This window comes from Brachycentrus maculatus, unplaced genomic scaffold, assembly GCF_059751285.1.
Source record: "Brachycentrus maculatus isolate JH-2025_06_01 unplaced genomic scaffold, ASM5975128v1 h1tg000510l, whole genome shotgun sequence".
Taxonomy (NCBI): Eukaryota; Metazoa; Arthropoda; class Insecta; order Trichoptera; family Brachycentridae; genus Brachycentrus; species Brachycentrus maculatus.
In genome coordinates, this window is record NW_028281256.1 from 207063 (window position 1) to 223839 (window position 16777).

Genomic DNA, 16777 nt, shown 5'->3' on the forward strand with positions numbered 1-16777 from the left:
CTGCTTCAATAGATAACATGATTATGTTATTAATATTTTTAACATTCTGAGTGTGTGAATAATAGGAATTATTTTTCATATATTTTTTTTTATATCTCATAAAAATGAAGAAGTAAATGGAAGTCTGGGCATTTACGGGGCAGACGACCGTCAAAGGCTGGTTCAAGTGATCACTTTACACACATGTAACATTCACCAATTCTACCCATGAATTACAACTACATTTGGAAAGACGTGCTATTTTTTTTTAATTCAAGACTTAACGCCCTTGAGGTTGTATATTACGGAAATTGCGCTATATAAATTATCAAAATTTATTATTATTATTGAACCACTTAAATCTCTTAAAACAAGTTTTCACGTGTAGATTAAAACAACTATTAGTTTTCGAAACTAGTCGTGTATAAGAAAATAAAACTCATTAAGTGGTTTATTATTATTTTAAATCATCAATATTCAACAGGAAATAGTTTTACTTGTATATATTTAATTTCCATTTCAAATCGGAAACAATGAGTTCCGTAGCAAATGTCGAACCGGATGTGACATCGGTCACCCGTGACACTCAGGTCAACGGAAAAACATTGTGGTCACCGTGTACTTTATTTTTGTTAATAGAATGCGAATAATTTTGCCTTCAATAGTGTCACATTATATATGAATGTATCGGGTAACTTACATAATATACGGATAATTTGTAATGAAATACCACTTTTTTGTATGCGATTCCATTGTTCATGTAAATAATTTTAAATATATTTAAAGTACACACATTATTGCATCGATGGCATTTTGTTGCAACGCTTAATTATCGTGAATAACGATATTACATCATAACTTTTGTCCGTTTAATATTATGTGAAGGGCTGGCAATGCCAAAACATGTCAGAAATGAGAGTTTAATCGGTAGGTATACATAAGGAGATGCACGAATGTGGAACGGGCGAAGATTGTTTGTAAAAACAGATTGATGTGGCGTTCTTTTTTAAACATAGTGTAGTATTTCAAATAATACATGCCACATCTCATCTTTCGATGTTTTTCTGCAATAATTGGTGCATGTTGGTCCTCGGGTCGACCAAAAACGCATGTAATCAATATTTTATATAGTTTTGTGTGTGAATAGTGCTATGATAGTGTAGTTATTATTTTTTGAGATGTCATCAAAGAAAATGGAAGTCTGGGCACTTACGGGGCTGACGATCGTCATGGGCTGGTTTAATTTCAACATAATCAATTCTAACATTAATCAATTCTACCCATTCTTGACAAAGAGAATGGTACGAGTCTATTTAGTTGTATTTTATTCTGAGACAATTGTTTTCAAAATTTATTTTAATTTGTTTTTTTTAAACAATGAAATACAATTTAGTTGACCCATAAATCAGTATTTAATGAAATATTGAATGCATAAATCAAAATGGAGTTCTACAATACAATACAATAAAGAGTCAAGTCTATTAAAAAGTAAATTAATTACTTCGACGTGGTCAGAAAAATATTCATCAGCAGTTATTTTGTCATGATTGCTAAATATTGATAGAATTTCCAGCATTTAAATTGCCACCGATCAATCACAATCGTAAACAATAATGCTTGAAAAGATCGCACAGACTATTTCATTCAAAACATGCCACAGCAACTTCTGAACCAGTAAAACATGTCAGCAACTTCTGAACCAGTAAAACATGTAAAATTATTTTAATGCGTGCAAGGAGACAATAAGCCGTTTGTCACAGATGCCATTCCAATAATTCAGTCCTCCATAACGACATGAGCCCATCTGGCGAGACCACGCGAATACGTCACGGTAACGTCTTGATAAATGGGACGCGCAAAGCTCTCGCGATAAAAGTCAACAAGTTACACCAGCTTTAACATGACAGAGCTTACGAGCGAGGTCCGCCGTGTTGCGATGAAGAGTGAGTTGTCAAACATGCACGGATGATAAAGAGACAATCCGACATTAATTTCAGTTATTGGTTTATGTATTAAATGTATAATTAAAAACAGATTTTTTGAGTAAGCTGTAGTTTATTGTTGAAAAACACATAAAAAAAAATTGTGACAATTTTTTCGCCTTGTTATGGCATTTTTAAAACAAATGTGAAGATTAAATGGACTGACGGTACTTATTATTATTCAATTGTAGCTTTATATATGTATATATATATATATATATATATATATATATATATATATATATAAATATATATATATATATATATATATATATATATATATATATATATATATATATATATATATATATATATATATATATATATATATATATATTTATATATATATACATATATATATATATATACATATATATATATATAAAAATATATATATATATATATATATATATATAAATATATATATATATATATATATATATATAAATATATATATATATATATATATATATATATATATATATATATATATATATATAAATATATATATATATAATATATATATATATATATATATATATATATATATATATATATATATATATATATATATATATATATATATATATATATATATATATATATATATATATATATATATATATATATATATATATATATATATATATATATATATATATATATTATATATATATATATATATATATATATATATATATATATATATATATATATATATATATATATATATATGTATGTATGGATATATATATATATATATATATATATTATATATATATATATATATATATATATATATATATATATATATATATATATATATATATATATATATATATATATATATATATATATATATATATATATATATATATATATATATATATATATATATAGATATATATATATATATATATATATATATATATATATATATATATATATATATATATATATATATTTATATATATATAAATACATACATACATATATATATATATATATATATATATATATCCATACATACATATATATATATATATATATATATATATATATATATATATATATATATATATATATATATATATATATATATACCTTGCATTCATTCCTCCTGCGTCAATCACAAATGTTTTTGCCGCACGTTTGTCTAAGAAATCGCATTTCGACAGGATTAAGTCTACTTTTATCCTTATTTCGCCATCTCAATACTTAACGTCCATACATTACTGTTGAAACCAGGTCTCCATTTAATCAATTTAAAAATATCACAACTGAAATCGATTTTAAATTATGTTGGTTTATTCTATAGTATTTATCAATTTATTGTTATATTTTATCGATGAATTTTTCGATATAGGTTTCCAAACACAATTATCGTGACTAGACTGCCAAAAACAGACTTTAATCGCATTGACAAGTGAATCTGTATTCGATGTTCTGGAAAATTTTCATCGCTTTTATTTTCAATATATTCCACCCTTTGTGTCAATAGGGGTGAAAATGTATGCATTTTATGACATGTTTACAATACTTTTACATATTAATTATCCAAGTTAAGCCTTCTGATAGTCCAAATAAAAATTTTAAAAAATAATAAATTTTAAAAGATTATGTAGATAAAACTTCAGTGTGGAATTAATGAAATAATCTTTAACAACATATGGAATGTATCCAAATACATGTTCACTAATCTGGATTATCTCCAATTAAAGGAGTTATTTTTTGACATCTTAACATAGATTAAGGAGAATTTAAAAGTCTGGGCATTTACAGGGCTTGCAACCGTCATATGCTGGTTAAAGTGATCACTTTACACACGTGTAACTTTTGCTAATTCTACCCATGATTGACAAGCACACGACTCAAATTCTTGAATGTTCCAAATATATAATCCGTTTTCGAAACACTAGAATTTCACTAGAGACATCTATTGGTGAAATGAAAGAAGCTTTTTATTGAGCAAAAACTATGTTTTTCTTCATCTTTTTTGAGATGTAAAAAAAAATACGAAAAATTATATAGATATCTGAACAAGTATTTGGACACACTCAAAATGTTGTTAAAAGAACCACATTTGATACGTAAAAAAAGGAATGAAGTGTTTTTTGTAAAAAAAAAATATTGAAAATATATGGCTTTATCAGGAACACAGAAAATATACCAGGCAAGTAAGTTACTAGCAACGCGACACTTTTTCTGTAATGTGAAACTCATAATATATTTATCACAAAAGTTTCATTAATAACGTCAGAGATTTCTTTCATCCCGTTTCCCCTTTCTGACGAAGCTTTTCCGAACCCACGACGCCAAGAAAGCTATCTGCTCGGTCGCATTCTATGAAAGCTCGTAGGTACGTTTAAAAAAGTAAGTCAAACGGCATGATTAATTGCATTCATTGTCGGCGGACTTGGTACGTATGTTTTAGACACATTAATAAACCTTTTGACATCTCAACATAGATGGAGAAGAATGTGGAAGTATGGGTATTTACTCAACCATACCATTGCCGATACCATTCTACTTATGAAACAAGACGATTTGATTTCTGGATTTAGAAAGCGATTTCGTTTTCATTTTTATTTCCAATCAGTACTTATCGGTGGAACATATGTAATGATTTTTTTTTTAAACAATTATCCTAACCTTTATCCGCAACCAATGGTGCATAGGGCACTGCGTCGTAGCGATGCAGTGTTATCTTGATCGTTGATTGCATGAAGGTAAGGTGATCAGCCCTGCACTTCTTGTACCAGTCTAGGGTAATATTAAATAAATATGAGAGTGAAAATCAGCCATATTTATTTTGACCCCCCTGGGAATCGAACTCGGGACCTCCAGCACGGTAGCCGAACGCGCTGACCACTGCTCTACGGAGGTGGACAAAAATAATTATCAGGCAATTATAAAATCTTAGTACCTTCTTATACGGAGATTTGGATTTTTTGAATCACATAAATATGTACCACTTTACTTCTACTACATTAACAAGAGTCTATTTACATTTTGCACTTGTAATTTAGTTTTAATTAATGATACATATTTCGTTATTTACATAAATAATTTATATTAAATAAACACCTTAAAATGTTTATAACATTTTGAGTGTGTCCAAATACTTGTTCACAAAATCTGGATTATCTCCAATTACAGGAGTTATTTTCATATTATCTTTTGACATCACGTCAAAGATGAAGAAGAATATGGAAGTCTGGGTATTTACGGGGCTGACGAACGTCATAGGCTGGTTTAAGTGATCACTTTACACACGTGTAACATTCACCAATTCTATCCATTATTGACAACCACACTACTCAAATATCTCACTAATACATGTTTCTAGTGAAGTTCTAGTGATTCAAGAACAAGGTTTCTAAATTGGTTCATATATGTAGAACCAAGAATTTGAGTAGTGTGGTTGTCAATAATGGGTAGAATTGGTGAATGTTACACGTGTGTAAAGTGATCACTTAAACCAGCCTATGACGGTCGTCAGCCCCGTAAATGCCCAGACTTCCATATTCTTCTTCATCTTTGACGAGATGTCAAAAAATAATACCTTAAATGTTAGTTCTTCATTTGAAAATATGAAAAATAACTACATTTGGAGATAATCCAGATTTGTGAACATGTATTTGGACACACTCAAAATGTCGTAAATAAAAATTAGCTGGTCAAATTATAAGCTAAATTAATAAAGATGAAAATGACATATTTTGGCGTTTCTCATGTATGTGGTTATAATGATTCGGACCTCACATACAAATGAATATTATCTGCTCTATTAAAAGCTTTTTCCCTCTTACCAATAGATGTCTCTAGTGAAGTTCTTGTGATTCAAGAACAAAGTTTCTAAATTGGTTCATATATATAGAACTTCCAAGAATTTGAGTAGTGAGGTTGTTAATCATGGGTATAATGTAAATGTTACACGTGTGTAAAGTAATTACTTAAACCAGCATATTACGGTCTTAAGCCCCGTAAATGCCCAGACTTCAATATTCTGCATCATCTTTGTTGAGATGTCAAAAAATAATACAAAAAATTACATTTATGCTTTCAAAAAGTGGTCTTATAAATACAACTGTTTTATTTTATATTTCAATTCTTTTTTATGTCTTTCGCTTAAATTAGTACAAAGCGCTTATCAGATATTTCTCGTACCAGCTTAATGGCAATGTGTCCTCCAATTCGCTCACATTTACCGTTTTTCTCAATCTTAACTATTCAGTAAATTGCAATAAAGCTTTGAATAGCCCCTTGGATTCCATTTAAAGCAATCAGGAATTCAATTTTCTCCTGCCATTATGTGACTGCTCTAAGCAGCCGAATCTCACAATTAAGCCCAAGCACAATGAACCAGTTTGCCCACTCTGATTATCCCCTAATAGTGGAAGCTCCACCAACTGTGCTTCAGACGCGATAAAACTATCTCCGGCTAGGTAAGAAAGGAGTGAATAAGGTGTAGGAAGGATTCCCGATAAGAAAAAAATTCAGTCATCGTGACGGGCGAAGAAAAGTAATTTATCATATCGATCGCTCCGAGTACTATAATGTTTATAACTCTACCTTTGATCTACTTGAAATACATTTAATTAACACAAATTAATGCTGATTAAAACATGCTAATGTAATAGGAAATAGAAAAATGTTTCGAGTGTTTTCAATTTTTTGTTCACAAAACGTTTTGTTCACAGCTTAGCCACTTTCCAAATACTTGTTCACAAATCTGGATTATCTTCAATTATAGGAGTTTTTTAGCCATCTCAACATAGATGAAGAAAAATATGGAAGTCTGGGCATTTATGGGGCTGACGACCGTCATAGGCTGGTTTAAGTGATCACTTTACACACGTGTAACATTCACCAATTCTACCCATTATTGACAACCACACTACTCCAATTCTTGGAAGTTCTATATATATGAACCAATTTAGAAACCTTGTTCTTGAATCACTAGAACTTTACTAGAGACATCTATTTGTGAGATGTAAAGAAGTTTTTTACTGAGCAGAAACTCTTAAATTAGTATGTGAGGTCCGAATCCTGGAATATAATCACACACACGAGAAACGCCAGAAAATACCATTTTCATTTTTATTATTAAGCTTATAATTTGACCAGATAATTTATATACAACATTTTAAGTGTGTTCAAATACTTGTTCACAAAATCTGGATTATCTCAATTATTATTATCAGACTTCCATATTCTTATTCATCTTTGATGAGATGTCAAAAAATAATATGAAAATAACTCCTGTTATTGGAGATAATCCAGATTATGTGAACAAGTATTTGGATACACTAAAAATGTGGTAAATAATTATAATATTACCCCACCATTTATGTGAGCGAAATCAACTTAATATTAATGCAGTGCTTTTACAGGCGCTTTTGCTTTTTGTGAGCTACCGTTCAGTTCGTATAAAGCCATGAGAAAGTTTCCCCCATTCATCAAAATGTGCACCTTATCTTTGCAGTGCACTTAGCACGACTCATTCAACTAGATAATCTATAGAAGTTAGCGAATACCAACACAACATTATTCATTTCCTTTGAGCCCTTAGAAATACTTCCGAAATACCTTAAATGTTCCTGCACATACATACATTACATGGCAAAAAAACGAAATAAATTTCAAAGCATATATCGCTCACTCCTTTCAAGAACGTCATAAATCAAAAAACTTGATTTTTCAGGAGAATGTTTTTAAGGTTAAAAAATATAATAAAATGTATTAAAAATATGTAAATATCAAGCCACTTATTGAATTTTTTACTGTGCAACAGATCTTTTTAGGTAAAACCTGAAGGTTTTTTTCTCCATTTGAAAAATATTTAGTTTATTAAAAAAAAATAACTAAACAAAACCTTTTCTTCGAAATGCAAAAACAATATTTTCTGCCCTGTAAATATTAAGTTTAAAAAATGCCTTTTTGCTGGGATATAGTACATTTTCTGTGCATTCCAAAAGCATGCACAACTGAATATTGTCAATTTTTGATTTATGACGTTCTTGAAAGGAGTGAGCGATATGTTCAAATCATCTTTACAAATTCACTTTGCATAGGAAATACATAATTTATATACTTATTTAAATTTCAATTATTTATTATTTTTTCTTGTATGTTTATCGCAGATACTTTGAGGTATATTTTGTATAAATTTTGTTTTTAACCACTTTTATATCGGTACATTTTTTCTCCTACCGTTTTTGACAAGAACCTTGTTATTATCAGGGTTCAGCGTGTATATCTCAACCCTGATGAGGACAAGGTTCTTGTCGGTTCTTGGAAAAAAAATGTATCAGTAAAAAAGTTGATGAAAAACAAAGTTGTTTTATTTTATAAAACTTATAATTTTTTTGAAAAGTTTTATTGTTATGACTCTATTTTAAACGACCACATTTCTATTATTTTTTATGCATGTATCTGTGATTTTATTAGTTTCTGTGAAACATGGCACCTTACAAGGGCCCAGAGGAGCCGTGTACTAAGCTTTGAGAATAAGTGTTTGCGGAGAATCTTAGGCGTGCGGTGGTTTGACTTTGTGAGGAATGAAGAGATAAGGCGTAGGACGCAGCAAATCTTGGTCACAACTGTCGTCAAGAAAAGGCGATTCAGTTGGCTTGGCCATGTACTCCGCATGCCTCCTGAGAGCCTTAATCAAGCTTGCCTCTTTTACAAGGCATCAGGTTCGCGCCGCCCAGGACGACCACTGCTGACAATTCGTCGGCAGTTCTCGTCAGAACTTCGGGACGCGGATCTGACTTGGGAGGATGCAAGGGAGCTGACAGCCGACAGAAAAGCCTGGAGACAGTTTGTGGACTCCATATGCTCCACCTAGGGAGCGGATATGGTTATTATTATTTTATTTATTATTAGTTTCTGCAAGTTTCTTGTGTTCTCATCTAATTGATGAATACACTGTATTTCATATCATGTTGTATTTTTCATTGTTTATGAACCATTAATAAATAAATAAATAAATATTCAAAATTAATTCCAATAATGTGCAAAGTTTGCAAAAAATCAAAATGTCCATATATGTACGTTCATAAACAATAATGTTGATGTACGTTTGTTCGTTTGTTACTAAAACCTTAATTCCTTAATTAAATCCTTATTCTGGAGCATACTGTTATATGGAATCAAAACGATGACTATTGGGTAGGTAGAACGGGGGGCTACTTAAATATTTCAAAAATAAAAGATGTATAAAAATTTAGGCGTTACTGATTATATGGCCTGTAATAGGCTGGTTCAAGTGATCACTTTATGCACGTGTAACATTCACCATTCTTTCCATGATTAACAACCACAATACAAGAATTTTGGAACTTGTATATATCCTTCACGTTCTTTCATATGACACCATCTATGATTGAATTGAGTAAGTTTTTTTTAAATCGTTGTGACTATAATATTGTATGCGTGGATAATTGAGTACCTGTTACGCAAGTTCGTCGTATGTAAGTATCTACCCATGCGCGATACAATTAAAGGAAGAGACACGCGACACGTAAAGCAACCACTCCAATGGGTTTGTCGATGTTAATAGTGATCGATGGTGGTACACTCCCATGAGAACTATCCATCTTCAACCCCGAGATTTATTCTCTATATCCAGAAATATTTCTAATCCTAATAATACAAATATACCAATGATTACATGGTTAAACATAATTTTAATTCGTACTTCAAAGAAAAAATATTTTCGATATTAATATTATTCGATATTAAGATTATGTAGAAGAATATGGAATTCTGGACATTTTCGGGGCTGACGACAGTCATAGGCTGGTTTAAGTGATCACTTTACCTCCTTTAACTCCAATAATTGGAGATAATCTAGATTTGTGAACAAGTATTTGGACACACTCAAAATATTGTAAATAAATTAACTGGCCAAATTATAAGCTAAAATAATAAAAAAAATGATATTTTCTGGAGTTTCTCATGTATGTGATTATAATCCATGATTCGGACCTCACATACTTATATAAGAGTTTCTCTCAATAAAAAGCTTCTTTTCATCTCACCACTAGATGTCTATGGTGAAATTCTAGTGATTCAAGAACAATGGTTCATATACTTATATAGAATTTGAGTAGTGTGCTTGTCAAAAATGCGTAGAATTGGAACATATGTGTAAAATGATCCCTCAAACCAGCCTACGAAGGTCGTAAATGCCCAGACTTCCATATTCTTCTTCATCTTTGATAAAATAATAATATGTTTTACACAAATATAATTAAAAGTAACATTGTTTTAAAATCACTTTAAAACTTTTATAATGATTTTAAAACAAACTTACATATTAATTATAAAAAGGAAAATCACAAGTTAGTTAGTGCTTCAAATATAAATTATATTACATAAGTGTTTACTTTTTTTAAATAATCAACATATCATTATACAAAGTTAATGCCGAATCAATAAATAATATAATATTAGTAAATCCCATACCCCTATTTTAAAAAAAAGCATACGTTTAAAATTGAGAGATTTTTTGGGGGATATTTTCTAGAATGTGCATTAAGGCGAATATTGTAGCTTATCGCTTCTTAGAACGGTTTGAAGTTCGGCTTTGGATACCACGTGACGTCATTACACGACGGAATTTTTAAAGAATTTTGCGATAGGCATCAAAAATTTATCGAGCACGTATTTCATTGAACTATAAACATAATGTATCGGGGATCAACGTACTGAATTTGGCATAAAAAGAAGTTTGCCATAATACATATATTTATTTTAAAGCTGGCTTTTAAAAAAATATAAAACAAAATTAAAAATGTGTGAAATTTAATGAAATCTTATGTTAAAATCCTTTAAAAAAATTATCAGTTATTTTCAGTACTTTGCCACCAACTCTCTACAATGTTACCATGAATGCTTTAGTTTAAAAGCCTCTTCTTTTTAACTCTGATGAATAAAACTGTAAAAAACAAAATACAATGCAAAAAACGTATGTAATAGGAGAAAGGGTGAGAAAAAAACACGTATTTTTTTTTTAATCACAATAAAAATAAATTGTATTACCAACAAAAAAAAACTAGCAAGTCCCTCTCTAAGCACAAAAGTTCAGTGACTTTATTGGAGAAATATTTAGAAAATGAATTTAAATTATAAAAAAAAAACTTTTCTAGCCATATTAATTAATAAAATAAAAAAACTGTTAAATGATTTTAAAGAACGATCTCTTTATATGCAGTGATAAATAGGTATTAATCCAACACCGACAATAGTCGTTAGTTTCAACAAACGTCGGGTTCAAACACCCAACTATTACCATCGATCAAATATTATCTTCCATCGAGAGCTCAGCATCCCACTCTCCCGCTACACCCACACCTACAACTAGTGGCTTTATCGGATCTTGAAGATGTAGCTCGCCTTTCAAATTAAATGCTTTTAAATTTTAAATTACACGTTAACATGTGTTAAGGATCTCAAACCGGAATATGTCAGTGCAGTGGAGAGTTGGCTTAAGTAAGAATCAATAACATATGTCACGTAATTAGTGAATAATCTCTTCAATGTTTTTTGCTGATACTTTGTGGCATATTTTATAAAATAAAACACAAACTTTGAGGAATAAGCGGAAGCTAAACTGGCAGTGGTTCCAACTCTAATGTATGGAAGTGAAACATGGAGTTGGCAAATTCTTTTGAAAGTAGACTGAATGCAGTCGAAATGCGATCTCTCAGAAGATTGTGCGTCGAAACGATGCATGATAGATGTGCGAATAGTGAAATAAGGAAGGAATGCAAAGCTGAGATAAGCATTATCGATAAAATTAAGAAAGGTGTGTTGAGATGGTTTCGACATGTAGAACGAACGAGTGAGGAAAGAACGGTGAAACAAATTTATGAGGCGAATGTAAGTGGAAAAAAGAGCAGAGGAAGACCGAGAAAAACATGGCACGATCAGGTATGCCAAATACTTGAAAGTGGTCAGGTTAGGAGTCGTAACAATCGGCGGGTATGTATGAGGAGATGCATGAACGTGGAAGAGGCGAATAATGTTTGCAAAGACAGAGTGGTGTGGCGTTCTATTCTCTCTGCCTATCCCTGCGGGGAAGCTGCGTGATGGTTAGTTAGTTAGTTTTATAAATATAAAAACTATACACTAGTATGTATCAGATCACATTTTGAGTTTATTAATGTTAACACAAGTAATTTCGAGAACACCCGTAGTTCTCGAAACTAATCGTGTTTAAAATAATAAAATCAAATTGTAATCTCATACATACAGGTTTTTTATTTTTATATTTAAATCGTCATATTTTTCCTAAAATCAAAAATGGAAACTAAATTTTAAAATTCTCATATTGTTTTCCCGTGCTAAGGTATTATTTAATAAAACTTTTTTTATTATTAAAAAAAAACACTTTTATAATACCTTTTAATGAGTTTTGATTCATTGAACACGACTTATTTCAAAAACTACAGTTGTTAAAAGATACAGGTGAAAAGTAAAACTATAAGTAGATGAAAACATCTGTAGTTTTCGAAACTTGTCGTGTGTTATGAAATAAAATTCATTTTATTTTTTATAATTTTTTTTTTGACATCTCATCAAAGATGAAGAAGAATATGGAAGTCTGGGCATTTACGGGGCTTACGACCGTCATAGGCTGGTTTAAGTGATCACTTTACACACGTGTAACATTCATCAATTCTACCCATTATTGACAACCACACTACTCAAATTCTTGGAAGTTCTATATATATGAACCAATTTAGAAACCTTGTTCATGAATCACTAGAACTTCACTAGAGACATCTGTTGATGAGATGTAAAGAAGCTTTTTATTGAGCAGAAACTCTTATATTACATCTTTACATCTCACCAATAGATGTCTCTAGTGAAGTTCTAGTGATTCATGAACAAGGTTTCTAAATTGGTTCATATATATAGAACTTCCAAGAATTTGAGTAGTGTGGTTGTCAATAATGGGTAGAATTGGTGAATGTTACACGTGTGTAAAGTGATCACTTAAACCAGCCTATGACGGTCGTAAGCCCCGTAAATGCCCAGACTTCCATATTCTTCTTCATCTTTGATGAGATGTCAAAAAAAAAATAATAATATGAAAATAACTCCTGTAATTGGAGATAATCCAGATTTTGTGAACAAGTATTTGGACACACTCAAAATGTTGTAAAATTCATTTAGTGATATAATACAAGTGTTTAATTTATTTTTAAATAATCAACAAGTCATTCCACAAAGTTAATGTGGAATCAATATCCAATGTACTTTTTATTGAGTTACTTGATAATTATTTTATCAATCATGTGAGTCATGCAATTATATATGATGTGGCCGAATGAAACGATCTATGGTATCAAATCTATTCAATTCATTAACCTAATGTGGTATATACATATAATATTTGAGTTATCGCTGTGAATTATCGTTTTTATAAAAATTATCAATGTGATGATACAAACCTTATATATACCTTCCATATTCTTCTTCATCTTTGATGAGATGTCAAAAAATAATATGAAAATAACTCCTGTAATTGGAGATAATCCAGATTTTGTGAACAAGTATTTGGACACACTCAAAATGTTGTAAATAAATTGTCTGGTCAAATTATAAGCTTAAATAATAAAAATGAAAATGGTATTTTCTGGCGTTTCTCATGTGTGTGATTACAATCCAGGATTTGGACCTCGCATACTAATATAAGAGTTTCTGCTTAATAAAAGGCTTCTTTACATCTCACCAATCTCAGTCTCTAGTGAAGTTCTAGTGATTCATGAACAAGGTATCTAAATTGGTTCATATATACAGAACTTCCAAGAATTTGAGTAGTGTGGTTGTCAATAATGGGTAGAATTGGTGAATGTTACACGTGTGTAAAGTGATCATTTAAACCAGCCTATGGCGGTCGTCAGCCCCGTAAATGCCCAGACTTTCATGTTCTTCTTCATCTTTGATGAGATGTCAAAAAATATTTTAAAAGGGTATCAAAACCTTTAAAATTTGGAGTATATGATTTGAATATATTAGAGATTTGTGTAATTTCATTATTAACTGTGATACAATAGAGACCACCTCATTCACAATAAAACAGGTTTTATTTTGTGTTCTGAACAAACCCATATTTAGGGGCGGAGATGATGTGTGCATGTGTGGGAAGAGAAACAAAAAACTCCGATTTTAAGTTATAAATATATACATTTTATATATACATATTATAACTTTGGGTATGTGTTTCGAATGAGTGAATAGCGAAGATTGCAAGGACGTTCTGTTCTCTCTGCCTACCCCTGCGGAGTTGCGGCGTGATGGTTACATTATTCATTATTTTTACCCTTATCCACACCCGATGGTGCATAGGGCACTGCATCATATGAAAGCAGTTTTATCTTAATCGTAAACATATGAAGGAAAGGTGATCAGACTCTCGCTTTAGGTACCAGCCCAGGGTGATATTAAATAAATATTAGAGTGTTAAATTACTATAATTTATTTTCTCCCCCCCCCCTTTGGGAATCGAACCCGGGACCTCCGGCACGGTAGCTATACACGCTTACCATTATACCACGGAGGCGGACTAAGAAATGCCTTAATAATTATTATTTTAATTTACCCAAAAGTAGGGATTGTAAGATGAAATTAATTAATTTTAAACACCTATCACCTTTTTAATTAAGAACTGTCGTGAAAGTAGACCCCATTGCTCATTTCGCTAAGCATCCAGAGTTGGGCCACTAAAAGTTTAGCTTTTAACGCGCCATTTTATTGGCTTGGGGTCTTGTCTAGAGTAATATTTCCCCAACCTCCATCTGCTCGCTGCCGGGGACACCTGTCAACTCGCTAAACTTGATGGTCGCTTTACACATTCGGAGGTAGGTGCACTCGCTTCAGTAGTGACGGAAAGAACCAAGAGGTGAATCTGAAAACGAAAACAATTTAACTGGTTATTCCAAGAATCAAATAAATGTACATTCAACAAAAACAAGGAACTGAAAAGCTCGAATGATCAAAATCATTATGGTAATCTATGAATATAAATAATCTTACTATGCCGCTTCTCCGCAGGGGTAGGCAGATTATATATATATATATATATATATATATATATATATATATATATATATATATATATATATATATATATATATATATATATATATATATATATATATATATATATATATATATATATATATATATATATATATATATATATATATATATATATATATATATATATATATATATATATATATATATATATATATATATATATATATATATATATATATATATACACATGTACGAGTAACGAGTATATATAGTAGTGATTTCTGTGAATACACAGAATTCTGTTGAGATGTCAAAAATATAAAAATAACTGGTGAATTTCAAAGATTTTATGTTCTGGATAAAAAATCTTGTCAAATAAAAAGCTTAATTAATTGAAAATCATGTTTTAGGTGTCTGCCAGCATGTAAAATAATTCGGAAAGGATCTTGCATACGTTTTAAAATAAGGGTATGATGTATGTGACACGGGTATAAAGTGATCGCTTGAACCAGCCTATGACGGGTCGTAAGCCCGAAATACTAAGACTTCTATATTCTACTTCCTTTTGTGTATCAAAATATTCATTTTAAATTCAAGCTTTACCTGGTAAGTACCACTGTTATTTAATAATTTTCAAAAAACGTATGATGCGGAACGCATAGAAACCCGTGTCATTATATGTAGATTATATTTCAATTTCGTACTATTTCTGTGAGCCTAAGCAGGCTCATTATTAGAAATAGGTATCAAATTGTGGTAGAGTGGATTAGAACCGAGAAACTCTGACTAAAGAGTCAGCGACACTAACCACGGGACCACACTAGTAAAAAAACTTAATTCAGTAAAATAAACTTACCGCTTCTCTAAAGGGTAACTCAGAGAAAGAAGATCATCATATCCATCTGTCTTTGCAAATAATCTTTGAATCATCCATATTTATCATTTATTCATGCACATCGCCCACTCCTTTCAAGAACGTCATAAATCAGAAAACTTGATTTTTCAGGAGACCGTTTTTAAAGTTTAAAAATATAATACAATGTTTTAAAAATAAATATCTAGCCATTTATTGGAGTTTTTACTACGCAACAGATCTTTTTAGGTAAAACCTGAAGATTTTTTCTCCATTTGAAAAATATTTAGTTTATTTCAAAAAATAATTAAACAATACCTTGTCTTCAAAATGCAAAAACAACACTTTCTGCCATGTAGCGGGTAAATATTAAGTTAAAAACATGCCTCTTTTTCTGGGATATAGTACATTTTCTGGGCATTCCGAAAATATGCTCAACTGAAAATTGACGATTTTTTATTTATGACGTTCTTGAAAGGAGTGAGCGACATGTCCACGACAATTATTCCAACTTCTGACCCAACCTAACACTAACCACGGGACCACAACCCGTCACCAGCATATAGTTCAGTTTACGTAAAAAAACTCATAGAGTAATATTATAATGATTAAAGAAACACTTCGTTTTTTACCACTTTAGTTTTATTATAGACTACATGTTTCAGAAGTTAAACTTCCATCATTCAGGTCTGTATAATACAGATATGTTATTATACAGACCTGAATGATGGAAGTTTAACTTCTGAAACATGTAGTCTATAATAAAATTCAAGTGGTAAAAAACGAAGTGTTTTCTTTAATCATTGTAACATGTCTTACCACAAAGTTAATGCCGAAACAATAAATAAAATAAAGAGTAAGATTATGTGGAAGTTATAAAAGTATACATCGATATTGTATGTCC